Here is a 26,223-nt window from a genome sequence, read left to right as displayed (position 1 = left end):
CCCAAATAGAGATTCATAGCTCAGGAGCCAAGAACTGCCAATATTTCTGAAGAGACTCACTCAAGACTTCACATACTCCTGCATAGGAATAATCCAAACCCACTTGCGATTTAAGGTCACAGTCCCCATCCACTTGCTATTCAAGGTCACTTCCTTAGCTTATATACAGGTAAGTGGCACCCTGCTCTTGAACCACACCTGCCTAGTTTAGGCTAGGCTGCCTGGTGGACCAGTAACATAACAATGAATGAAGTGGATTGCTTGCAAGAGCATAGTGTCCTATGGTGCCCCATCAGTTCTGAGCCCTGGTCCTGGGAAACATGGCCCAGTTCTCTGCTTCATAATGGTAGCTAATCCAATGAGGAAAGTAAACATACTTGATCCAGCCAGAGACTATATCTGCCAAATCAGAAAGTCAGGTACCCCACAAGCTCAAGTAGCACGCCATTTCCACCTATAAACATCCCTGGATCTTGTCATGAAAACATGAAAAAGAGCTTCGTTGTTGCCTTCTTTAGGTAATGGATGGGCCTGACTGAGAGTCCTTCCCTTCTTTCTGTGTATCTGGTGGGATAACAAGTAAACATTGACCTTCAGTCTGTTCCTCAGATTCTACCTTCTTAACCTTCACTGCCTGCCACAGAACACTTTTCCAGAGGGAAACTCCCCTCTCGGCCTGCAGTAAATAATTCTCCTAAGCTGCTGACCCATTATACAAGCCTATGAGCCCCTAAGACGAGAATCAAATCCTGGTTGGGCAAGGTTTTCCCCTTGGTGAGTCAATGCTCCAGCAATGCATCAAGGGTATCATTCCATCACACTGTTCCATCTTACCTTGTTTTCAAAGACAGATGAACTATATTGTGCAAAAGCATTTGAATAATATATCAAGTCAGTTAAAATCTGGCAAACCAAGTAAAATGCCGGGTATTGTGAAAAGAGAGTATTCGGAACCTCTAAAATCAACAGTACTGAAGCTTTGCTCTGATGGGCTTAGGATTTAGGTCACAAAAGAAGTGATACTGAACAGTTTACTTGTACTATGAAGGAGGTCTGTGGACTCCTCAACAGTTATGGATACAAACTATGTGTGAGTGTGTTGACTGCTCCTTATCAAGAAAAACGTTCAGAGAAGAGAATAGAGAGATTAAGATGTCATAATAAAGTTTATCAGTCTATCAGAGAAGTGGTCTGTGAGCCAAAAATTGTCAGTTGTGCTTGGTAGACTATCTATAGAAATTAGAGCACTTGGGTTTTAGGTATAGCAAAGTACACAGTTACTCTGAAACTTGCACCCCGTATAGGAGGCTGGATGGCTCTATGATACCCACAGACCAGCCTTTTCTGAAATTAGAGCAGATCAAATATGTAGACTGCAAGATTAGGTTAGGACATGCAAATAAATACATAAAATATCTTAACAATATTTTCCCATTTAAGTGCCTCCTGTAGTGGCCACAGGGATGCCAGGTAATTGTGAAGGGCTACATACATTTGTTATTCAGAGCAGAAAGGATGCTGAGAAACCACTAACATTGGCCCAACATGTTAGAATCAAGATACAATCCATGACATTTTAAAACCATCAGATGGCACATCCTTGGTTTCTTAAGTCAGACTGCTAAATGTAGAAAGAAGCAATTATTTTTATAGAACAGAAAGACAACATTTAAAAGTGTCACATGATCTGGCTTATGTTGCTCATCATCCCTAACATAAAGAAGCATTCAAAACCAGATTTGACTCTTTTCCTATTGTCTATCATTTATTTATCATGTTTTTATACTGCCTGATATGTACATCTCTATGCAGTATATAAAAATTAATATATTTTAAATTCACAGATTAAAATATATGAGGAACAATAAAAACAGAAGTATAAAACAGTTATTTAAACAAATTATTAAAACTATTAAAATTCTAATTAAAAGCTTGCAAGAAAGAAAGTCTTGAGGGTTTTCCTGAAGAGAAAAGGAGATGCTCTTATTTCAGCAGGGAGCATATTCCAAACCCCGAGGCAGCCACAGAGAAAGCACAGACCTGGGTTGGCACCAAAGAAGCTGGTGGCAACCATAACTAGATCTCTCCAGAAGATTGTAACAGGCAGAAGGGTTCATGACAAAGGAGGCACTCTCTTAAATAGCCTGGACCCAAGACGTTAGGGACTATATAGCTAAGAACCAGCACTGCGTATTTCACCTGGAAACATATTGGCAGCCAGTGCAGTTCTTTCAAAAGTGTTATTATGTGGTCCCTTCATGTTGTCCCAGAGACCAATCTGGCTGCCACATTTTGTACCAATTGTAGTTTCTGGACTACGTACAAAGGCAGCCCCATGTGGAGTGCATTGCAGTAGTCAAGCCTGGAGGTTACCAGCATATGTACCACTGTTTTAAGGTCATTCACCTCTAGAAATGGACATAGCTGATGTATCAGCCAAAGATGATAAAATGCGTTCCTGGCCAACACCTCAACCTGAGAAACCAGGGAAAGCTTTGGGTCTACGAGCACTCTCAAGCTACACACCTGATCTTTCAGGGGGAGTGTAACCCTATCCAGAACAGGCAGATCTAAACCATCTCTCAGGTCCTGCCCCCGCCCAGTCAGTACCTCTGTCTTATTTGGATTCAACTTCTGTTTGTTATCCCTCATCCAGCCCATTACTGCCTCCAGGCAGGCATTTAGGGAAGATATGCCATTTCCTGATGAGGTCGACATGGAGAAGTAGATCTGGGTGTCATCAGCATATTGATAACACCCTATACCAAACCTCCAGATGACCTCACCCAGCAGTTTTATGTAGATGTTAAAAAGCATTGGAGACAGTATGGAGCCTTGTGGAACTCCATACTTCAGCTCTCGCTTTGCAGAGCAACAGTCTCCATGCAACACCATCTGGTATCTACCAGAGAAGTAGGAGCAGAACCACTGTAACTCAGTGCCACCCAATTCCACTTCCCTCAGGCAGTCCAGAAAGATACCATGGTCAATGGCACTGAAAACCACAGAGTGATCCAAAAGGATCCACAGTCACACTCCCTCTGTTGATAGGCAGTTGGAGATCATCCATCAGGCTGACCAAGGCAGTCTCAACCCACATGAAAGCCAGTTTGAAATGGGTCTAGATAATCTGCATCATCCAAAACTGCCTGGAGCTGAGAGACCACAATTAGCCAACACCAAGGGAGCCAATGCAGCTTTCTTCAAAAGTGGTCTAATAGCTTCCTTAAGACAAGGAGACACCCTGCCCTCCATCAGAGAAGCATTTATAATATTAACCAGACCCTCTCCAATAATACGATTATTAGATGAGAAAAGACAAGCTGGGCAAGGGTCAAGAGAACAGGTTGCAGGGCGTACAGTCCTAAGCAGTTTGTCCACTTCCTCAGGAAGGCAGTCAACTCCATTCTGTAGGTGGTTTCTTAGGCACAGTTCAATGCTTTCTCTGTCTCTGAAGCAGTTTTTGTCACAGCCACTGCTATTTGGAATGTGAACAATTCTAAATGGGTGGTATAAAGGTCCACTTCCAAAACAAGCTGAAGCAACTGATAACTTTAGGCATTTAGGGAAGATAAAATCAGCATATCTGAAGCACATTCCAGCTGTAAAGAACTTACGTACAGACAATATTTGCTAAGGTACAGAAACAAAAACCAGCTGTAGATTAGGTTTTCAGTGGTCAGGTGGTAGGATTCCTGTATTTAAGACAATGGAATGCCAGCATAGCATCACAAGTAAAGCCATTAGACTTGCCCAATAAGCTGGGGGTGGGGCGACATACTGCTGAATTAACTGAAGGAAATGCAAAATTCCCCTGTCAATGAATGCATGTACAATCATTCACACGAAAACACATTCAGGTATACAGAGATCTGCATGCATATAGGTCTTCGGGTGCCACCAGTTTATCCAATGGCTACCTGGAATCAGGCCTTCTCAGTTGTCACCCTTAGGTTGTGGAACATGATCCCCATGGATATAAGAGCATTATCTTCCTTGGAGGCCTTCAGGAAAGCCTTAAAGACCCATCTTTTTAGCCTGGCTTTTAATGATATCTAATTTTAATTTTAATCTGGTTTAAATGTGTTTTTGATTTTAATGTAAACCACCCTAAGCCACTTTAGGAAGGGCGGTATATAAATTGAATAAATACATAAAATAAATAAATGAAATAAAGATTCAACAAAGGAACATAGGAAGCTGCCTTATACCAAGTCTGACCATTGGTTCATCTAGCCCAGTATTGTCTTCACAGACCGGCAGCAGCTCTCCAAGGTTACAGGTAGGAGCCTCTCCCAGCCCTAACTGAAGATGCCAGGGAGGAAACATGAGACCTTCTGCATGCAGAATACTCTTCCACTGAGCTATGGGCCCACTCCCTAAAGGGAATATCTTACAGCATTCATATGTAGTCTCCCATTCAAATGCCAACCAAGGCAACTCCTGCTTAGCAAAGTGCTTGCTACCCCAAGACAGCTCTTCTCCTTAAAACGTAATAGGGCATATGTGCTACAACAAAATATTGACACAACATACAATGTTTTGTTGTAAATGCAGCACATTACTAACAGTATAACAGTGCAAAGAACAGGAATGGTTTAGATACAGAGTGCACTCAATTTATGTGTCTCTAAAAGCCACCTAATGGCACAGCAGGGAAATGACTTGACTACCAAGCCAGAGGTTGCCAGTTCGAATCCCAGCTGGTATGTTTCCCAGACTATGGGAAACACCTATATCGGGCAGCAGCAATATAGGAAGACGCTGAACGGCATCATCGCATACTGCCCGGGAGATGGCAATGGTAAACCCCTCCTGTATTCTACCAAAGACAACCACAGGGCTCTGTGGTCGCCAGGAGACACTGACTCGACGGCACACTTTACTTTATCAGCAAGATAATCTTTATTATTATCTTTAATAATTATCTTTAGCTACAAGATAATAACAGAATACTAGTTTAGAGCCCACCTCATCTCAAAGGTTTAGGGCGAGTGACAAGCCTAGGAGACAAATCATTCCATTAAAATCTCGAGGGAAGGGCCCACTAAGCAACTTAAAAACCAGATTTTAATTCCTCCATTCATTGGTTTAACACCCAGCCAGTGAGCTGAATAGAAAAATCTTGCAATACTCTCAGAAGACATACAGACTCTCAGACTTGATCAGATTCCCAGGGAGCAGTCACCTAAAAGGTATTTCTCTGTATACCCTTGCTATACAAGCATTGTACATAAATAATACTGTCATGAGAGCATTTCCAGTTATTCTAAAAAAAAAAAAAAAAAAAAACCCACGAGAGAACAAGGCCCTTAGATGTGTGGGCCCCAAGCTTTTTAGGAATTACAGGTCAAAACCAGCACTTTGATCCACACCTAACAGGGCACCACTGTAAACAGGGCAATGGAGTTATCTCACCCAGCCTCATCAGGATGCAGGCCTTTTGCGCTAGCTTGAAGTTTCGTGGAAGTCAACAAGGGCAGCCTCACAGAGAGCACTTTCTACGGTTCTCGGGCCTCATTTAGCACCAGCTCTGTCACGCCCATCCCTCAGTCTCACTGGCACCAGATATCAGGCCATAGGGGAGGAAGAACTCCGATACCTGCCCAAGGTGCTGAAAACGGCAGAACTTTACAGGTGACTGGCTAGGGAGGATGGGGAGGAAGCAGCCGCGCTCATGATTCCGCATGACCAAAACACGAGCACGGTGCACACGACTAAGCATCGCGCGTGCAGCGGTGAATCCTATTTGCTACTATCTAATACGATCTTCCGGGCGAGCATTATACCCTGCGCCTGCCGGTCCCACGGAGGCCTGAAGACAGAAGTCATGTCATCAGAGGCATTCACGACATCACAAACACGGCCAGCATCACCGCGTCAGCTTCACCTCCCCTCCAAAAACACACACACACACACCAACCAAAATACACCCAATAATAAAATCTAACACATCCGCGCACGGATGAAGACAGCTCAGAAATGGCTTACGCGTTGGTGCGTCGACGCTCTGCTGCGCTGAAGGCAGCACCGAGAAACTCCTCATAAGACTCGTGATTGACTGCAGGTTTCTTGCGTACACACACACAAAAAAAAAAAGGGAAGGGAGGGATAGGGGAGTGAAGAAAGGAAAGAGGAAGATGAAAACAAGGAGAAAGTGGAGCAAAAGTTGCCAGCTCAACTTCTGCAGAGGCGAGGGGGAAACCCTGACCCGCGACGCCGCCCCCCCCGCCCTGTGCATACGTGCACAGCCGACACTGCAATGGGAAGGGAACCCCGTCGGGTCAGTGCGGAGGGGGCTGATCCAAGCGAGGCGACAAGGTCATGCCGTTCAAGGCAATTGATCCGGGTGGGCTGACTGACTTGCCCAGGCTGGCTACAGGCAAGGCAAGGCACGCCCCAGCCAAAGCCACACCAGCGCCGGTGGGGGGGGTGGTCCTGTCCCGAGGTGCGGAAAGCTTGTGACCGGTCTCCAGCTCCGAAGCGCTCGCCGCTTCTTACCTGAAGTGAAGACCGAGACCGACGCAGAGAGGCCGAAGCCTGTTTCAGGCGGAGTCCATAATGAAGGGCGCTCTCCGCCCGTCAGCCACCCAGCCAAGTTGCTGCGGAGAATCCCGCCCCGCCGTGCCCGGGCGAGCCGGCGCATAGGTCGAGAGGGTGAGGCGCGCGGCGTGGATTGGAGCGCGCCGCCTGTCACTCGCAAGTGGGACGCTGGTTGCGCAGGCTGCCGGCACGTGATGCGCTGCTGGGAGGTAGAGAGAGGGGATCCAGATGGGGGCAACTGCTTCAGAGATGCTGGAGGGTGGATGGATGGACTTAAAGAAGGAAGGTGGTGAAGTGTCTAGCTGGAGAGTAGCCTGGCTTTAGCCCCGGAACCTCTTTTTGTTGCCATACATTTAACTCTGGGTTGTTCTTGTTTTTATCTTATTTTATTAGCCTTATTGTATTTACATGATACAATTAATCAGCATGTGCAGAGTGTTGAGTTCTCTCTCCTGCTATCAAGGATTCGAGCCCAGAACCATCACTCCGCCTGTCAGCATAGCCAGAGTTAGGATGGAAACTGAGTTTTCAGGTCGAAAGGGGAGGGCAGCTTGCGGGAGGTTAAAGCTTAAGCGCAGCACCTTCCAGAAACTGTTTCCAGAGGCAATAAATAAGCATCTAGAAATAAAGCTCTGAGGAAGTGAGATCAAGATCTGGGGTCGACGTGCGGTGAAGAGGAAATACTTAAGGGAGAACAGAAAGAGAGAAGGCAGAGAGGATAAGAGGAAATAAGATGGTCGGTATGAAGAAGGGATGCAGAGAAGTGCTGAATCGGGGATGGAGAATGTGGGAGCCAAAGAGATACTGATGAGAGGAAACCTGTTCAGTTAAGAGTGAAGCTGGAGAGCAAATATTCAGGAGGAAAGAGACGAGAATGATGTAACATATTGCAAAAATAAATCAGCCATGATCCTTTTTACATATAGAGCAATTTTGTAAAGACATTTTACTACCATTGAATTTGGAAATGATTGGATAGCATTTAACTGGGACATTTATTCTCATAGTTGAACCTTATTATCCAAATATTATCTAACTTAGTTATCCAAACGCAAATAACTTAGTTATCCAAACTTACTGTGTTGATCTTCCACCCCTGTAGCACCTTGTCAGTGGAACTCTGTATTAAAGGGGCACAGGAGGGTTCCTCTATGTAAGGCAAGTATGTGGAGGGGGGGAGGTTCTGCCATTATAAGCCTCAAAATGATATTGCTTATAAATATGGCAGTTGCTGAGTTAATAACTTAAACCTTGGCATGCATGATCTACTTGATGAGATCTATAAATGTGTCTAATTTCAAGGAGATCTGATAAAAAATGCTACCGCTACATAATAAATAGAACTCTCATTTATCCAAGCCCCTTGATTATTTCAAGGTTAGAAGGTTCAATCAGCTATTTCAATAAACAGAAATAAACTGTATTTTAAAAATAAACTCTTGAGAAACTCAGGAAGTAGTATAACTTCCCTATGCTTTAATGTAACTTGTTATTCACAGGAAACAACAGATTACTGTTAACTCTTTGAGAATCCTATGCTTCTACCAAAAATAGAGAAAGAGAGACGCCGTAAAGACATATGCCCAGTAGCATCTTATGAGACTGTTAATTCAGTGTTGATGTTAGATAAAACATTGGTTACCACTTGTAAGAACACCAAATGTACAAAATCTTCTTGTCAGAGATTTTCCAAAGACTTTCTAGCAAAGGTTATTGAGAAACTAACTGACCTTTCTTAAAGTAGTTAGAATTGTCCAAAGAATAGGATTAATCCAGGGATCATTATTATTATTATTATGTTTATTGTTTATTGTTTATTATTTATTATATATTTATCACATTTATAAACTGCCCCATCTGAAGGCTCTGGGCAGTGTACAAGTTTAAAAGACACAAAAACTCACGCCATTTAAAACACAGTGCTCAAAACAATATAAGAACAATTCAAAACCATGTAAAACCAATTTAAATGCTTTAAAAAACAATTTAAAAACCTTGGAAGGCCCAAACAAACAAGTAAGTTTTTAGGGCTCTCTTAAAGGCTGACAGCAAGCCTAAACTGTGGCTATCTGCCGAGACTGCATTCCATAGGCCAGGAGCAGCTACAGAAAAGGCCCAGTTCCAAGTCACCACCAGACGTACTGGTGGTAACTGGAGATGGACCTCTCCAGATGATTTCAGTGTGTGATGGGGAACATATAGAAAAAGGTGCTCTCTAAGGTAGCCCGGACCCAAGTGGTTCAAAGCTTTAAAGGTAATAACCAACACTTTTATTTTGCCCGGAAACATATCGGCAGCTAGTGCAACTGTTTTAAAACAGGCATAATAGGGTCTCTCCAGTTTACCCCAAAGACCAGTCTGGTTGCCACATTTTGAACTAACTGAAGTTTCCAAACTACATACAAAGGCAGCCTCATGTAGAGCACATTGCAATAGTTGCGCCTGGAGGTTACCAGCTCATGCACCACTGTTCTGAGATCATTCTCTTCAGGGAATGGATGCAGCTGTCGAATCAGCCAAAGTTGATAGAAAGCTCACCTGGCCATAGCCTCCACCTGAGATACCAAGGTGAGGTCTGGATCCAAGAGCACTCCCAAGCTGCATACCTGTTCCTTCTGGGGGAGTGTAACCCCATCCTGCACAGGAAGATCTAACTCATCCCTCAAATTCAGATCCCCCACAATGAGCACCTCCATCTTGTTGGGATTCAGCTTCAATTTGTTATCCCTCATTCAGCCCATTACTGCCAGTAGGCATGCATTTATGGAGTGAATGCCATTTCATGATGATGATGATGATGATGATGATGATGATGATGATAAGGAGAAATAGATTTGGGAGTCACCAGCATAATGATAACACCCTACACCAAATCTCCCGATGACCTCACCCAGCAGTTTCATGTAAATGTTAAAAAGTATTGGTGACAGAATTGAGCCCTGAGGAACTCCATATAATAGCTCTCATTTTGAAGAGGAACCGTCACCAAGCTCCACCATCTGGAATCTGCCTGAGAGATAGGAGCAGAACCACTGCAAAGCAGTGCCTCCTGTTTCCAATTCCCTCAGGTGATCCAGAAGGATACCATGGTTGATGGTATCGAATGCCACCGAGAGATCCAAAAGAACCAACAGAGTCACACCCCCTCTGTCAATTCCCTGGTAAAGGCCATCCATCAGGCCAACCAAGGCGGACGCAACCCCATAGCCCGCTCTAAAGCCAGTTTGAAATGGATATAGATAATCAGTTTCCTCCAAAACTGTCAGGAGCTGGTTAGCCACCACTCTCTCAATCACCTTGCCCAACCATGGGAGACTTGAGACTAGCCTATAACTATCCATCACTGAGGGATCTAGGGAAGGCTTCTTAATCTTCTAAAGTAAAAGTGTGCCATCAAATTGATTTTGACTCCTGGTGTCCACAGAGCCTTGTGGTTTTCTTTGGTAGAATACAGGAGGGGTTTACCATTGCCTCTTCCCGCGCAGTATGAGCTGATGCCTTTCAGCATCTTCCTATATCGATGCCTTTCAGCATCTTCCTATATTGATATAGGTATTTCCCATGGTCTGGGAAACATACTAGTGGGGATTCGAACCGGCAACCTTCTGCTTGTTAGTCAAGCATTTCCTCGCTGTGCCACTTAAGGTGGATCTTAATCTTCTAGGGAAGGTCTAATCATTGCCTCTTTCAAACAAGTAGGCATCCTACCCTTCCTCAGTGATGAGTTAATAATATTAACTAGGTCATCTCCAACAATTTCCCTGCTAGATAGAAGCAGCCAAGTCAGGCAATGTTAGGGGCACCCCAACATATTAGACCCAGAGGTACCAGCCCAGAAGTATATGGAATTCAGGCCTGTGTCTGATTTCATTTTATATTAAGAGTTCAATTAATGCCTGGGCTCAGGGTGAATTGACACCCCAGATCTCAACTGGTCTGTGAGGGAAGAGGCAATCCAGCATTGTATTGTGAAATGTTTACTCAAGGAAGCACAAAAGCCAGGCCAGAACAATCCAAATGCTAAAATGTGACTCACTATCAGATAATGTCTGTGGAAGAGGCCAGAGGCTGATCTCCCCTCTCCTGTTGCAAGAAGTCCATGTTAATCCTTGTCAATGATTGACTCAATTGCTCTCTATAGAAATTCAACATAGGTAGATGCATACAAAGAAAACACCTATAGACTTTAATTCTTACTTTACTAACACTTTAACGCTTTTTTGGGATGAGGCTAGCAAATCTGGGACAAGAGAAGATGCCCATTTGCAGCTCAGATGCAGATTTGCTTTGGGCAATGTCCCCCCGCCCCAAGCGCACAGTTTACAGAAGATGAGATTCAGATCTCTCTGGAATGGCCAATATCCTGAATAATTAAAAGACATTATCCAGAAGGTAACAGCATTGTCGCCCTTTTGGGGACCCAGGAAAAGATGAGGAGATTTGAATAGACTCTACGAGAGATCAAAGGAAAATACAACTATAAAGAGTGAGGCTTACTGGACAGAGAACTAGCAGTCTTGTGCCTACACGCAATCTTGTGCCTTCAAGCAAGACTTGCTCATGAGTCATCCAAGAGTTTGCTGCCCAAGCCGCGGGGCTAGAGGCAGGAACTCTGTCCATAGATAGGAACTGTCTGTGACTTCCACTGCGCAGTGAGAAGTCAAGACTTCCCCAGCCATGGTGCTCTGACTCTCAGCCGTGCTCTGAGCAAACTGCATGCTTGATCCAAAAGCTCCTGTCTCCAGCCAGAAGCCTCGCTCCTTCAGCTGAAAGATCCACCGCTCTCAAGCCTCTGATCCTGGTAATATGCTGCCTCTACAAGCCTTGGATCCCTCCATCCTTTCCCCTTCTTCTCCTTTCCCCTCGTCCCTCTACTAATTCCTGATCCCCTCAAACCATGCCAGCCCTCAGCCTTCCTTACCTCCCCCCGCCCTTTTTCTGTCTATATCTGAATTGTATTAGGCTCTAGGAAGATTTAAAACACACACATATGTTAGTTAGGAACACTGGGTGAATATTGGTGTTGGCTAGGGTTGAAATACTGTTAGTTATATTGATAGAATGTTCTGCTTTCTGCTCAGTTAGATTGATGTTGTTATTCTTTTATACTCAATAAAGCCCATTGAATCATTTAGGATTGGTTTGATCTCCTTTCTTCCTTGTGTCCAGATCCTACATGGTCACTATATAAAAGAACTTGGTCACCTGGTGACACTATGAGACAGGCCTAATTTTGTATGCTAGCTAATGAGCATATTTAGTATATAAATCAGGCCTGGACCGCAACAGCAAGGATCCAGAGAAAAAGTGTCAGGCCGCACCGCCCCAAGCAGCTTATCCACATCATCAGGCATCACATATTGAAACTGATCCAACCTAATATTGCAAGAGGGATTGCTGGACACCACCTTAATAACTGCAGAAATAGTGGCGTCCATATTGGCCCGAATACAGGGGATTTTGTTCACAAGGAACCCATTAAAAGCATCACAGCAGAACAAAGTCTCCAGGGACTAATTTAAAATGGAAGGAGCCTAAATCAAACTCCTCACAACCCGGGACAGCTCTGCTGAACGTGAATCTGCAAACGCAATGCGCTCAGACCAGAATTGGAATTTTGCCACATGCACCGCTTCCGCATAAACCTTCAAATGGGCTCTATGCTGCATCCTATCAATTTCAAGCTGAGTTCTCCTCCACTTGAGCTCCAGTTGCCTTCCTTGCTGCTTCAAACCCTGCAACTCTTCTGTATACCAAGGGGCCACTTTTAAAGCAGGTTGGAAGGGACGCTTAGGAGCGATCATGTCTACTGCCCTGGTGAGTTCCCTATTCCAGGTTCCTACCAGGGCATCGACAGAATCACTGGCAGGACCAACATTAAAACCCTCTACGGCCTTTTGGAATCCTACTGGATCCAGCAGGCATCTTGGGCAGACCATCTTAAAAGGTCCTCCACCCTTGCATGACTGGGCTGTGGCTGTGAAGCCAACCTTAACCAGGTAGTGGTCCATACGTGACAATGGGGAAACCACAGGATCCCCCACCCACGGAACACACCCCTGAACCAAACAAAAGACCAAATCGAGTGTGTGACTGGCAACACAAGTTGGTCCTAAAACTAGTTGGGATAGGACCATAGTTGTCATGGCCGCTATGAACTCCTGAGCACACCAGACAAGTCAGCCTCACAATGAATATTGAAGTCCCCCAGCACTAAAAATCTGGGTGACTCCAACACCAACTCTGAGACCAGCTCCATCAGCTCAGTTAGGGAGTGTTCAGCAGGGTGGATGGTACACCAACAGAATCCCCAATCTATCCCTAGTTGCCAGCCTCAGAAAGACACACTCAACAACCAGGTTTATGGTGGTGGGGTACTTGAATGTTTATTTCAGGATCAATTTGTCCAGGGCAGCTCAGGAGTTCATAGCGGCCATGACAACTATGGGCCTATCCCAAGTGGTCTCAGGATCAATGCACGTTGCTGGTCACATGCTTGATTTGGTCTTTCACAGTGATCAGGGTGGTATTCTGTGGGTGGGGACTCCTGTGATTTTCTCATTGTCAGGGACGGACCACCATCTGGTTAAGGTTGGACTCACAATCACTTCCCACCTTTGCAGGGGTGATAGACCTATTGGGATGATCCACCCAAGAAGGTTATTGGATCCAATAGGATTTCATGAAGCCTTGGAGGGGTTTAGTGTTGGCACTGCTGGAGATCCTGTTGATGCCCTGGTGAACTGGAACAGCAAATTCACTGGGGCAGTAGACATGATTGCTCCTAAGCATCCTCTCCAACTCACTTCAAAATTGGCCCCTTGGTATATAGAAGAACTACGGGGGCTGAAGTGCGAGGTAGACAACTGGAGCGCAAGTGGAGAAAGACTCAACTCAAATCCAACAGACTGCAACATAGAGCGCGTTTGAAGATGTATACTCAGGAGATATGTGTGGCAAAGAAGCTATTCTTTTCTGCCCATATTGCATCTGTAAGTTCACCTCCAGCTGAGTTGTTCAGGGTTTTGAGAAGGCTAGTATGTGCCCCTCTGTCATAAATCTGTTAGCTCGGCTAACCCAACAAGATTTACAACCCCCTTCAGCACTCCCCCTGTGAGTTAACAGAAAGTAGCAGCAAAGCTGCACGAAGGAAAACAAAAGGCTCACAAGAAAATAGTAAATGAATCAAGTCCCCTGAACTGAACTAGGTACCCCCCTCTAACAATAACTGAGTAATAAATGAAAAGAAAACACAGAGCAAGGAATGAAAGAACAAAGGACACCAGAACAAGGAATTAATGGAACAAAACAGGGAAGCACAAACAAGGGCAAACTGGAACTCGGAAAAGTTGGGAATTCAAAATAGCACATGGTCTGCAGTCAGCGAAAGTTGCTAACAGCATCTGAGCAATTAACAGACTGCTAAATATATATGGCTCAAGAGAACCAGCAGCCAATCAGGCTTCCTTGAGTCAGCACTTCTGCTTCCTCTCTTGTGATCTCCTGCACCTGCGTGACTCCCACTGAGATTTTCTCTTGAGACTTCTTCTCAAGACAGGTGAAATCCCAGCCCTCTCCTCATCAGGATTCATGTCTGGCAGCTGTTCTGAATCCTCAGCTCGAGTCTGGTCTCCCTGCCAAATCCTGTTGCTGTGCCTCTGAGTCCTCACTAGCAGGCAAATCCTCCCGTTTCTGCTCTGACTCTTCTGAGTCAGAAGTCTGAGCCATGACACCGTCCTCCCTTGAATCAGAATCTGGAACCATCAATTACTTGCTGTGACATGTTTATGCATTCTTTGTGGGGGGAAATCTTGTATTCGGTCTGACTTAAACTCCGTCTTGACAGTTTCATCAGTGTCTCGTGTGGAGGTGTCCAGCGTCTCCTCTTGTGTGGTTAAGTTGGATCAGTTCCAGTTTGTGACTCCTGAGGGTGTGGACGAGTTGATTGGAATGGTCCATCCTACCACCTGTTCTCTTGACCCTTGCCTGGCATGGCTTATACTATCTGGCATGGGGGTTCTTGTAGAAGGCCTGGTAGACATTATAAATGCTTCTCTGAGGGAAGGCAAGATGCCTCTTTGTCTTAAGGAGGCAATTATTAGACCACTTCTGAAGAAGCCTACCTTGCATCCCTCAGAGTTGAGCAACTACAGGCCTTTTCCCAACCTTCCGTGGCTGGGCAAGGTAATTGAGAGGGTGGTGGCCTCCCAGATCGACAGTCTTGGAGGAAACTGATTATCTAGACCCATTTCAAACTGGCTTTCGGGTGGGCTATGTGGTGGAGACTGCCTTTGTCGGCCTGATGGATGATCTCCAATTGGGAATTGACAGAGGAGGTGTGAATCTGTTGGTGCTTTTGGACCTCTCAGCGGCTTTTGATACTATCAACCATAGTCTCCTTCCGGAGCGTCTTAGGGGGTTGGGAATGGGAGGTACTGCTTTGCAGTGGTTCCGCTCCTACGTCCCGGGCATTCCAGATGGTGTGCCTCGAGGACTGTTTTTCTTCAAAAACTGATCTTCAGTATGGTGTCCCTCAGGGCTCCGTATTGTCTTCGATGTTGTTTAACATCTACATGAAACTGCTGGGAGAGCATCATGAGATTTGGTGCAGGGTGCTATCAGTATGCTGATGACACCCAAATCTACTTCTCCATGTCAACATCATCGGGAGAGGGCATAAACTCCCTAAATGCCTGCCTGGAAGCAGTGATGGGCTGAATGAGGGATGACAAACTGAGACTGAATCCAGATAAGACGGAGGTACTCATTGTGTGGGGTCAAAACTCAGGAGATGAGTTTGATCTGCATGTTCTGGGTCGGGTCACACTTCCCCGGAAGGAACAGGTATGCAGTCTGGGGGTGCTTCTGGATCCAAGCCTCCCTGGTGTCCCAGGTTGAGGCAGTGGCCAGAAGTGCCTTCTATCAGCTTTGGCCGATACGCCAGCTGCGTCCATTTCTTGAGATAAATGACCTCAGAACAGTGGTACATATGCTGGTAACCTCTATACTGGATTACTGCAATTAGCTCTATGTGGGGCTGCCCTTGTGTGTAGTCTGGAAACTACAATTGGTACAGAATGCGGCAGCCAGGTTGGTCTCCTGGTCATCTCGGAAAGATGATAGTCTCTGGGTCATCTCGGAAAGATATCACTCCTATCTTAAAAGATCTACACTGGTTGCCGATAAGTTTCTGGGCAAAATATAAGGTTTTGGTTGTATAAAGCCCTAAACAGCTTGGGCCCTGGGTATTTAAGAGAACGTCTTCTTCTCTATGAACCATACTGCCCATTGAGATAATCAGGAGAGGTTTGTCTGCAGTTGCCACCGGCTCGTCTGGTGGCTACTTGGGGACAGGACTTCTCCACTGCTGCCCCAAGGCTTTGGAACACGCTTCCTGCTTAAATAAGAGCCTCCTCATCTCTTCCAACTTTTAAAAAGGCAGTCAAGACACATTTGTTCACCCAGGCTTTTAATTAGATACTGTTTTAATTGTGTTTTTAATAGTTTTTATGTGTTAAATTTTAATTGTTGTAATGTTTTAATCTTTTTAGCTGTTGTTTTTATTGTTGTGTTGTAAACCGCCCAGAGACTTGCATTTTGGGTGGTATATAAATGTGTTAAATAAATAAAATTAAAAAATCTCACAGGACTGGACAGGACTGGCCAGGAGAGGTGGTCCTGAAGGTAAGCAGTTGCTAAGCCCTGAAGGGTTTTAAAGGTGAGAACCAGCACTTTATATCGCAAGAGAGGAATGTTTTGTCTATGCTGTTACATCAGTGATAGCCCAGCAATTAATTCAGGCAATCGCTTTAAAAAAAAAAAAAAAAAACACCTTTAAGGAGCTCAGAGCAGCATGCGTGGTGGTTCTTCCTCTTATTGATTCTCACAACAACCCTGAGAAGTAGGTTAGGCTGAGTGATTGGACCAAGGTCAGCCAGTGAACTTTATGGAGATTTGAACCCAAGTCTTCCTATTCCTGATATTTATGTATTTCTTTGTTTGCTTGCTTGTTTATTTAATCTGTAGACCACCCCAAACTTCCATCTCTGGGCGAATAACAACAACATAAAACAGATTATAAATGAGAACCTTAAAATAATTTTAAACCACAGTCCAGTTAAAAAGCTTGGGTGAAAAAATAAGTCTTTAAAGACTTCTTAAAAGTTGTCAGTGATGGGGAGGCTCTCTTATTTCAACAGGGAGCGCATTCCAGAGTCCTGGAGCAGCAACAGAGAAGCCCCATCCCTGTTTAGCCATCAGACGAGCCAGTGGCAACTGCAGATGGACCTCTCCAGGTGATCTCAATGAGCGCATGGAGTCATGCAACATCTTTTACAGTCATCTCCAGATCAGGGATCCACAGCAATGGGGGGTGGGGTTCATGGAGAAGAAGACGTTCTCTTAAATACCCTGGGTTGGGGTACACGGTTTGGGGTTTCTAGGTTATAACCAGCACCTTGTATTTTGCCCAGAAATATATTGGGAGCCAGTGTAGCTCTTTGAGTATAGGAGTAATATGCTTTCCCCAAGATGACCCAGCAACCAACCTAACGGCTGCATTCTGTATCAACTGCAATTTCCAGACTATGTACAAAGGCAGCCCCACATAAAGCACATTGCAGTAGTCATGGTAACATTCTGTCATGGTTATTGCAATAAAATCACCCAATTTCCCCGTATTTCATTTGATTCAGTGCTAGCCTAGAAAACTGATGAACCTATCACCTCTTCACCTGAAACTTCGGGCTTCTATTTCAGGACGTTCGCAGATTTTGTAAGTTAATTAATCAATTTTAGCTAATCTAAGTTTGCTCTTGCTTCTCAAATATAAGAATTAGAGAAGGAAGTTAAAATGATTGATTATATATTGGAGTAGCAATAGAAAATGTTTACGTAACCACAAGTTGTCTGTTAGGAAAGCTGGAATGTTAACCATTTTCTTAGCATTTTTTGCTTGCTCACGAGAAATTTGAGGATTAAAAAGAGAAGATATGTTTCTGGGCAAAATACAAAGTGCTGGTTATTACCTTTAAAGCCCTGAACGGCTTGGGCCCGAGATATCTTAGAAAGCACCTTCTTTTACATGATCCCCACCGCACGTTAAGGTCATCTGAGGAGGTCTGTCTCCAGTTTCCACTGGTTCGTTTGGTGGCGACTCAGAGGCGGGCCTTCTCTGTAGCTGCTCCCAGGCGATGGAATGCACTCTCAGCAGAAATTCATAATCTTAAATCCTTAGTGACCTTCAAGAGAGCCCTTAAAATCCATCTGTTTGGCCTGGCCTTTCAGGTTTTTTAATTAGTTTTAATTGTTTTAATGTTTGCCCTGGTTCTCCAGTGTTTTGAGCTGTTTGAATGTTTAATTGGTTTTATTCTGTTTTTATAGTTTTGATTTTAATTGTTAACTGGTTTTACTTGTTTTTATTCTGTTGTAAACTGCCCTGAGCCGTTTTGGAAGGGCAGTATATAAATTGAATAAATAGATAGATAGATAGATAAAGATCCGAATCCACATTCATGTTGCCTTCAGAGACTTCCTCACTTGACTCTTGTTTACTTTACTATTTGTGAGTAAATGCTTGCCTAGCAAGCAAGAGGTTGCTGGTTCAAATCCTGCTGGCATGTTTTCCAGAATATGAGAAACACCTATATCAGGCGGCAGCAATATAGGAAGGTGCTGAAAGGCATCATCTCACACTGCGTGGGGGGCTCTGTGGTCGCCAGGAGTTGACTCTGGGTCGAGGGCACAACTTTACTTTTACAATGCTCTTTAAACTATGCTCCTTGAAACTGCCTCTTGTGAAATGCCCTGTGTAATCAATGCTATCTTCTGATGTCTTGAGCTTTGTCTGTTTGTGCCTATATATGGGGTACTAGAAGCTATAAGTAAACTAGTAGTTTTGTAGAAGCTTTTTCTCTTGAGTTCTTATCTTTAATTATTTCCATTACAATACCCTCATGAGCACAAATCCATGATGTGATTTAATTTCCAAACTGAAGCCTTAAACAACAAATTTCCTGATATATGGCTAATCTAAATACTAGGGTGCGAGAGGTCATCTAACCAGAAGCAATCTGCAACAATTCAAACCATGATACCACCCTGGCACATTTGATTTGTCACTTGACGTTGCAGTCATCAAATGAAAAACAGACATTTGTGAGCCAGTCCAATTCAGTATCAAAGGGCGCCAATTATATGTTTCGGCACAGTGAAAGTTCCCATTTTTGCATCATTAGGTATTGCAAAAAGAATCCAAAAACTGACCCTTCTAGACCAGGGATTCTCAACTTTGGGTCCCCAGATGTTATTGAACTTCAACTCCCATAATCCCCAACCAAAGGCCACTGGGGCTTGGGATTATGGGAGTTGAAGTCCACTAACTTCTGGGGACCCAACACTGAGAATACCTGTTCTAGACAATGAATTAAATTTTTATCCCCATGGAGGTGGTACTTCCTCTGACACCAAGGAAAAGCTTGTCCTGTTATTACTTGGTTGCTACACAGATGTGAATAAATAGAGGCATGTCTCTATGGTTGTTGAATTTTCTGATTCAGCTATGGGAGGCAAAGTCTATATTGGAGAGAATTTTGTTTTTACTAAGAAAAGAGCATCTATTGTGCTCCACTGAACAGAGTATTGTGCTTGGATTTACAGGATCTACAACTTAATCCCAGAAAAGGCAAAATACTTTGGTTGTCAAGGGGCAAGCAGTAATCGCTGATCTTAAATTCTCCATCTGTAAAAAATATAAGTAGCCATTTCCTCACTTGGTCATTGGGATGATAAATGAGAGGACTGTATATCACTTTATATCCAAAGTGGAGGGGCTGAGCCCATACTTGGCATGCTGAGGTTCAAGTCCCAGCATCACCGGGCAGGCCTGGGAAGGGTTCCTGTTTGGAACTGTGGATAACCCATTGAGGTCTTTCACACAATCAAAAACTGTGTTCTACCCAGGTTTGTGAGCTGTGTGTGCTCCCAATTTTCGGTTGTGTGGAAGCAAGGGAGGAGGAAAACTTGAGCAGCAGAGAATTTTGCCATACCTACAGGACCCAATGGAGGAAAACCCAGAGATGAATCATGTCCAGTTCTGGGCAGCATGCCACCAAGTCTGGCCAGACTTGGCAGCAGTTACCGGGCACCTCCTCTTGTGCCTTCCGACCAGTGTTCAGAGTGAAAGGATGTTCTCCATGGCTAAGGATGTGGTGGCATCCCATCACTCACTCCTGGATTCAGGCTTAGTGGAGCAACCGGTGTTCCTCAAGGGGAACCTCCTCCTGCTGGGCTACTCCAAGCTGGAAGTGGAGCGTAAGTGAGTGACCCATGGCCACCCTCACCTTCCTGCAACACCTCTTCAGAGCTCACCCCCACTCTCACCCTGGCCAAAGCAGCTATCACCGTCTGCCACTAGTGCAGACACGCATGCATGCACCCCACTGGCAACACTCGTGATGCTGATGAACTGGTGCCCCTGCCCAATTGGGGGTTGTGGTGGAGCACACATACTAGGAGGTAAGTATTGTAAATAGTTAATTTTTTGAAAAGTTGATGTTGGTGCTCCTTTTAGTTCTGGCACGCACACTCATACACACCACCACCACCAGTGATGGGTCAGTGGTCTGGCGCTACCACGTGTCTGTCAGCCCTGCAGGCTCTCAGCAAAGCTGTGGCAGTCCTGCCAGTCTGAGGGGGGAATTGTTTTTATTTAAGCATGCAGAAAGAGAAGGCGGCAGGATTTCTTCCCGGAGTGGTTTATCTTTTTTGAAACAGGGTCTGTTTCTCCAATGGCACGATACTCCATTCTAGCTTGTAGTGAGCAACCAGCTGTGAACCTTTGCTAGCCCTAGGCAGGGTGAAAAGTTCATAATGGGGACTACGAACCTGTAGCCTCAGACAGCATAGTACAGTCCAGAATAATATAGAGGGGTGCTCTCTGTGCTACCCCAGAATCAAGCTAACTGGCAACAGTGTGCACACACATACATACACCAAGTTACTGAGTGGATGCATGTCATTATACGAGAGCCAGCGTGGACTAGGACCGGGGAGACCCGAGTTCAAATCCCCATTCAGCCATGATACTTGCTGGGTGACTCTGGGCCAGTCATTTCTCTCTCATCCTAACCTACTTCACAGGGTTCTTGGGAGGAGAAACTTAAGTATGTAGTACACCGCTCTGGGCTCCTTGGTGGAAAAGCGGGATATAAAATGTAAAAATAAAAAAGTAAGAATTATTAACCGTGGCTGACATCCAAGTTAAGTTACTCAATAGTACTACTCACTCTAAAGAACTACTTAATTTCAATAGGAGTAATTTAGTTTGAATATCAACCAGTATTTTGAAGTGTTATGTTCTTCCCATGAAATATATATGCATTTTAAGATCTTATACACTGAGGATATGCAGAACAGCTCAGTTGTGAACTGGTCCACTGTGAACCGGGCCAGTTTGAGCTGCTCAGTCATGAAGCAGACTGCCCTTCAGGAAAACGGGCCGGTTCAAGATCAACCCAAATCAAACTTGGTTCAGAGTGAACTAGTTTGATGATTTGAGTGGCTACAGCGAGCAGCCCTGGGTGCTATTTTGGAGGGCTGTTATCTTGTAGTTTTCCCCTTGCTGATTGTTTTTCTGCCACTGCCTTCTGATTGGCTTGCAATCTTCTTTCTTCTTGGTTGGCTTGTTATCATTCAAAATCAAGTGTTGTCAGGGCAACTCTGTCCCCATTGACAGTGGGGGAGCAAAAAGGAGAGAGATTCAAACCTCTCTCTCCTTTTTCTCATATTTTTGATGACTTCCGTGAGCTCCACGTCTGGCCTTGTGCTTCACTCACTGCTCTGGTCTGCTCTGCAATCTGATTGATTCTGCATCTTCAACTTGCTGCAATTATTCCAATAATTATTGCAAGGTGCCCATTATTCCCTATGGGCGAACCACTTCGAACCAGTTCAAGTTGGTTCAAATTTGATTCTGGTTAGGTTCGAATTCAGACCAAACAATGGGAAATGGTCTATGCACACCCCTATTACATACTGAAAATACCTGGATGTTAAAATAGAGCATCAGTGCTCTCTGGTGGGGATAAACTACAATTTTATTTCCCTCTCACAAATGTATCTCAGTTTGTTGGCTAACATCTGCTCTGTTTTATGTGTGAAGATCTTTGCTGTCAGGGTGAGGACTGATTACAGAAATGTTCACAAATGTTCTATATTTAAAGTTTCAGGTGAACAGGTTTTTATTCTTTCTTTCTTTTTTTAACCAAAAGGGTACAAACTCAAATGATAGTTCAAAATACATATACCTGATGACTTTTAGCACTTAGTATCACCCCCCCACACACACACACACTTTTAGTACCCTTTTTAACTGGGCTGTGTTTGTTTGTTTTTTGTGAATATGTGTTTCTCAAAAAGTGGCTTTTTAAACCAAATTGTAGGGGACATGAAAGGAGACATGGGGGCAAATGGGAAGAAAGGCAACACCACTCCATTGCCTTAGCAATTGAATAACCTCACATTCTCTCTCCCCCCTATTCAGAATGAAGGCAGTGATAGGGCTTAGCTTGCCTTTGTGCAGCCAATAAGAATTCACAACATGGTGACAGAGTAACCACTTAGTGAGGGAGGGCAGGATGTCACCTTGTTTGAAGGAGGCAGTGGTTAGACCCCTTCTTAAGAAGGACCTCTCTGGACCCCCTGGGGATAGATAATTACAGGCCAATCTCCAACTTCCCGTGGTTGGGTAAGATGATTGGGAGGGTGGTGGCTGACCAGCTCCAAGTGGTCTTGGAGGAAACTGATTATGTAGACCCAATTCAAACTGACTTTAGGGTGGGCTATGGAGTTGAGATGGCCTTGGTTGTCTTGACAGATGACCTTCTCCAAGGAATTGACAGAGGGAGTGTGACTCTGCTTGTTCTTTTGGATCTCTCAGCAGCTTTTGATACCATCAACCATGGTATCCTTCTGGATTGCCTGAAGGATTTGGGGATAGGAGGCACTGTTTTACAGTGGTTCTGCTTCTATGTAGGTTTAAGATGGTGGTGCTTGGTGACAGTTGCTCTTCTAAACGGGAGCTACTATATGGTGTCCCTCAGGGCTCCATTCTGTCACCAATGCCTTACATGAAACGGCTGGGTGAGGTCATCAGGAGATTTGGTGCTTAGTGTTATCAATATGCGGATAACACCCAAATCTATTTCTCCTTGTCATTAATATCAGGAAATGGTGTTCACCCTTTAAATGCCTGCCTACAGGCAGTAATGGGCTGGATGAGGGATAATAAACTGAAGCTGAATCCTAGCAAGATGGAGATGCTAATTGCTGGTGGTGGCAATCTGCAAGATGGGATAGAACTTCCTGTTCTGGATAAGGTTATACTCCCCTAGATAGAACAGGATTGTAGCTTGGGAGTGCTCTTGGGCCCAGGCCTCACCCAGGTGCCATGCTGAGGCTGTGGCCAGGAATGCTTTTTACCAGCTGCAATTGATTCAACAACTCCACCTATTTCTAGAGGAGAATGACCTGAAAACAGTGGTATACCAGCTGGTAACTTCCGGGTTGGACTACTGCAGTGTGCTCTATGTAGGACTGCCTTTGTATGTAGTTCATAAACTTCAGTTAGTTCAAAATGGGGCAGGCAGATTGGTCTCTGGGGTATCTTAAACAGTTCTTAAACAGTTGCACTGGCCACCAATATGTTTCTGGACAAAGTGCTGGTTATTACCTTTAAAGCCCTGAATGGCTTAGGTTCAGGTTATCTGAGAGAGTACCTTTCTCTACAAGATCCCCACCGCCCATTAAGATAATCAGGAGGGGGTCTGTCTTTGGGTGCCACCAGTTCATCTGGTGGCAACCTGGAATCGGACCTTCTCCGTTGTCACCCCTAGGTTGTGGAATGCACTCCCCATAGATATGAAAGGATTATCTTCTGAAGGCCTTCAGGAAAGCCTTAAGGACTCAACTTTTTAGCCTGGTTTTTAATGATATCTAGAGTTTTAATCTTAATTTTAATCTGGTTCAAATGTTTTTTTTAAATGTTAATTGTTTCATTATGTGTTTTTTATTTTTATGTAAACTGCCCTGAGCAACTTTAGGAAGGGTGGTCTATAAATCGAACAAACAAACAAAGAAACCAAAGACCTCTAATTCCTCTTGTTCTTAATGTGTGTGCACTGGGCTGACACTCCCTGTATTGCCGTGCTGTGTTGACAGGCAGTGAAACCACCTTGGCAAAGAGGACATATTCCCACTTGTCCTCCATTAAGAATAAGGGCAATGGGAGTGGTTTGTGCCCTCAATGAAGTCATTGCATACCCAGATTTAATTAGGCATATGGTACCAATGCATCACTACACTGGTTACATAATGAGGGACTAGGTCATATGGAGGAGCAGGAGGAGTAGGAGTAGGACTACTACTAGTAAAATGGTACCAGAATATGAGATAAGGGTGGTGAGCAAATATAAAGCACGTGTGAAAGAGCTGAGTGTGGTGATTATTTTTAGGGGGCATTCAGCGATTGAAAGTCTCATTTTGCCCTGTTGCATCAAATCTGAACATTTCGCACATCAGAATTTGTATCCTCATGCATCAGGTGCAATCCCCATTCATGTCCATGATGCATATCTTGCAAAAATTCCCAGCAGATTACTGTGTATCCAAAATGAAAAATGTTTTGCCACAGGGTGGCCAGATAACCACAGTAATTTGTATTCTAGCCTCATCCTAGTAACCATTTCATTCACACCTTTCTTCATTCATTGCTTGTTTGTAAAAGTAATCCCCTTATAGAAAGTGATATACAGTATATTTGCCTTGCAATTAACTCTTTGCTCACTAAAATATGCAATACTTTTAGTTTCTATTGCAATTAATTTATCCTTCAGAGAGAATAAGCCTTTGAGCAATAGATTTCTTTTCAAGATGGTGTAAAGTGCTGAAAGATTCAAGCAGTGTAGCTTCCAGGCCAGGGAGTCCCTTGATGAAACCTTTTTTAAAATCTCATGGGGTATTTGTTTTTGCCTCTGGAAACTGGGAGACAGTTGATTTAACCGACAATTGTCTTTAGGCAAAATCACAGAATCAACCCAGGAAAGCTAAGCTGGGTAAGGGGTTGAAATTATCGGAATCTTTTAGTACCCAGAAAGTGATATAAACATACAGTATAAATTAAAATGTTATTCAGATTGGTTACTTGGGAAGGACGTGATATTTTGCTACATTTGGTGCCATCTTAAAATGATAACTTCTACACACACTGTTCACATTTCTGAGTAAACGTGGCCATCCTGTGGTGAAAACCCGTTTTCATTTTGAATATAAGTCTCTGGGAATTTCTGCAAGATAAGTGCCACTGCCACTGCGTGGAATGAGGATTGGATATGAAACATGAAGATTAAAAAAACCCAAACATTACTCTGTTCCTATTGGAACATGTCACATCAGGTTCAGCTTGCAATGCCAAACTTTTCTACAATTCCAATTTCTAGTACAGAAATATCAGTAACCCCTCTTCTGCAGTGCATGCAAATAATCAACATCACCTGCACATGTTGAAATGTGTTCTGAAATATATTCTGGATGGAATCTTCTTGAGATGCTGAATGTCAGTATTCCACAGCCATCAAGGGATTACTTTGCTCAATGGCTAATGGAAATGAAGTAGATTCCTTTTTTGATTTAGCATTAAAAACCTGTCGCTTGAGTTCATTAATGGCCTTCAGGAGAGCCCTTAAAACCTATCTGTTTGTCCTGGCCTTCCAGGGTTTTTAAACTGTTTTAAATGTTTTAATTGTTAATGGTTTTATACTCTTTTAAAACTGTTTGTAATTATTGTTTTAAAAGGATTGATTCACAGGTTTTATCTGTGTTGCTATGCACTGCCCAGAGTAGTTTGGATGGGACGGTATATAAAGGTAACAAACAAACAAACATGACAGAACAAATGCAATAATTGTGAAGACAAACAAAATTGTAGGATGGGAAGGGTTTTGGGGGGGAAGGGAAACTAACATTGCAAAGTCTTCAGATATGTTCACACGTCCATCTGACACAATAATGTGTCAAATCAGCAGGAAGGGGTGAGTGAGTGGGTGGGGGCAGAATTTTTTTTTTTTAAAAAAACTTGGAAACACTAGGATAGAACATTTCTATCCAGTCTATCTGCCAAATGCCCAGACTAATTTACAGAGGGTACCCAAGGCAGTGAACAAGCATACCGCAGATGTGTGTGTGTGGCAATATTTCTGTGTGCTGGGACTGCATCGTACACACTTCGTTTTATGAGCAAAGAAGGTGCCATTTCACACACTTCTTCTCATTATACTTTATTCATTTCAGACCTTCAAAGAGGATTTTAATAAGTCACCCAGACTAACAAGAATATTTCTCCCACTACAGCTAGAGGCTGCGTGTGTGTGTGTGTGTGTGTGTGTGTGGTCTGAGAGAAGGCAGCTTTCAGGAACATAGGAAGCTGCTATATACTGAGTCAGGCCATTGGTCTATCTAGCTCAGTATTGTCTACACAGACTGGCAGTGGCTTCTCCAAGGTTGCAGGCAAGAATCTCTCTCAGCCCTATCTTGAAGAAGCCAGGGAGGGAACTTGGAACCTTAAGCTCTTCCCAGAGCGTCTCCATCCCCTGAGGGGAATATCTTACAGTGCTCACACTTCTAGTC

The 26,223-nt window shown here is 44.0% G+C and overlaps 2 protein-coding genes across 3 annotated transcripts in view; one reads left to right on the top strand and one right to left on the bottom strand.

The window, feature by feature from the left end:
• Nucleotides 1-6,655, bottom strand: part of RNF13 (ring finger protein 13) — a 103,696-nt gene extending 97,041 nt beyond the window's left edge. The window contains exons 1-2 of one of the 2 annotated variants that reach the window (XM_053308202.1): nt 6,502-6,613; nt 5,992-6,071 (exon numbers count right to left, since the gene is read on the bottom strand). The gene's annotated coding sequence lies outside the window, so the exon portion shown is untranslated. Of the gene's footprint in view, nt 1-5,991; nt 6,072-6,501 lie in introns of both variants that reach the window. The other variant, XM_053308201.1, reaches the window with a different exon arrangement.
• A 10,599-nt stretch (nt 6,656-17,254) lies between these two features.
• The window catches only part of ANKUB1 (ankyrin repeat and ubiquitin domain containing 1), a 44,208-nt gene continuing 35,239 nt past the window's right edge, over nt 17,255-26,223 (top strand). Inside the window, exon 1 of the mRNA XM_053310764.1 lies at nt 17,255-17,317. The gene's annotated coding sequence lies outside the window, so the exon portion shown is untranslated. The remainder of the gene's footprint in view (nt 17,318-26,223) is intronic.

The sequence above is a fragment of the Hemicordylus capensis genome, chromosome 3 (genome assembly GCF_027244095.1).
Source record: "Hemicordylus capensis ecotype Gifberg chromosome 3, rHemCap1.1.pri, whole genome shotgun sequence".
Lineage (NCBI taxonomy): Eukaryota > Metazoa > Chordata > Lepidosauria > Squamata > Cordylidae > Hemicordylus > Hemicordylus capensis.
Note: the sequence above shows the minus strand (reverse complement) of the source record. Positions and strands in the feature narration are given on the sequence as shown.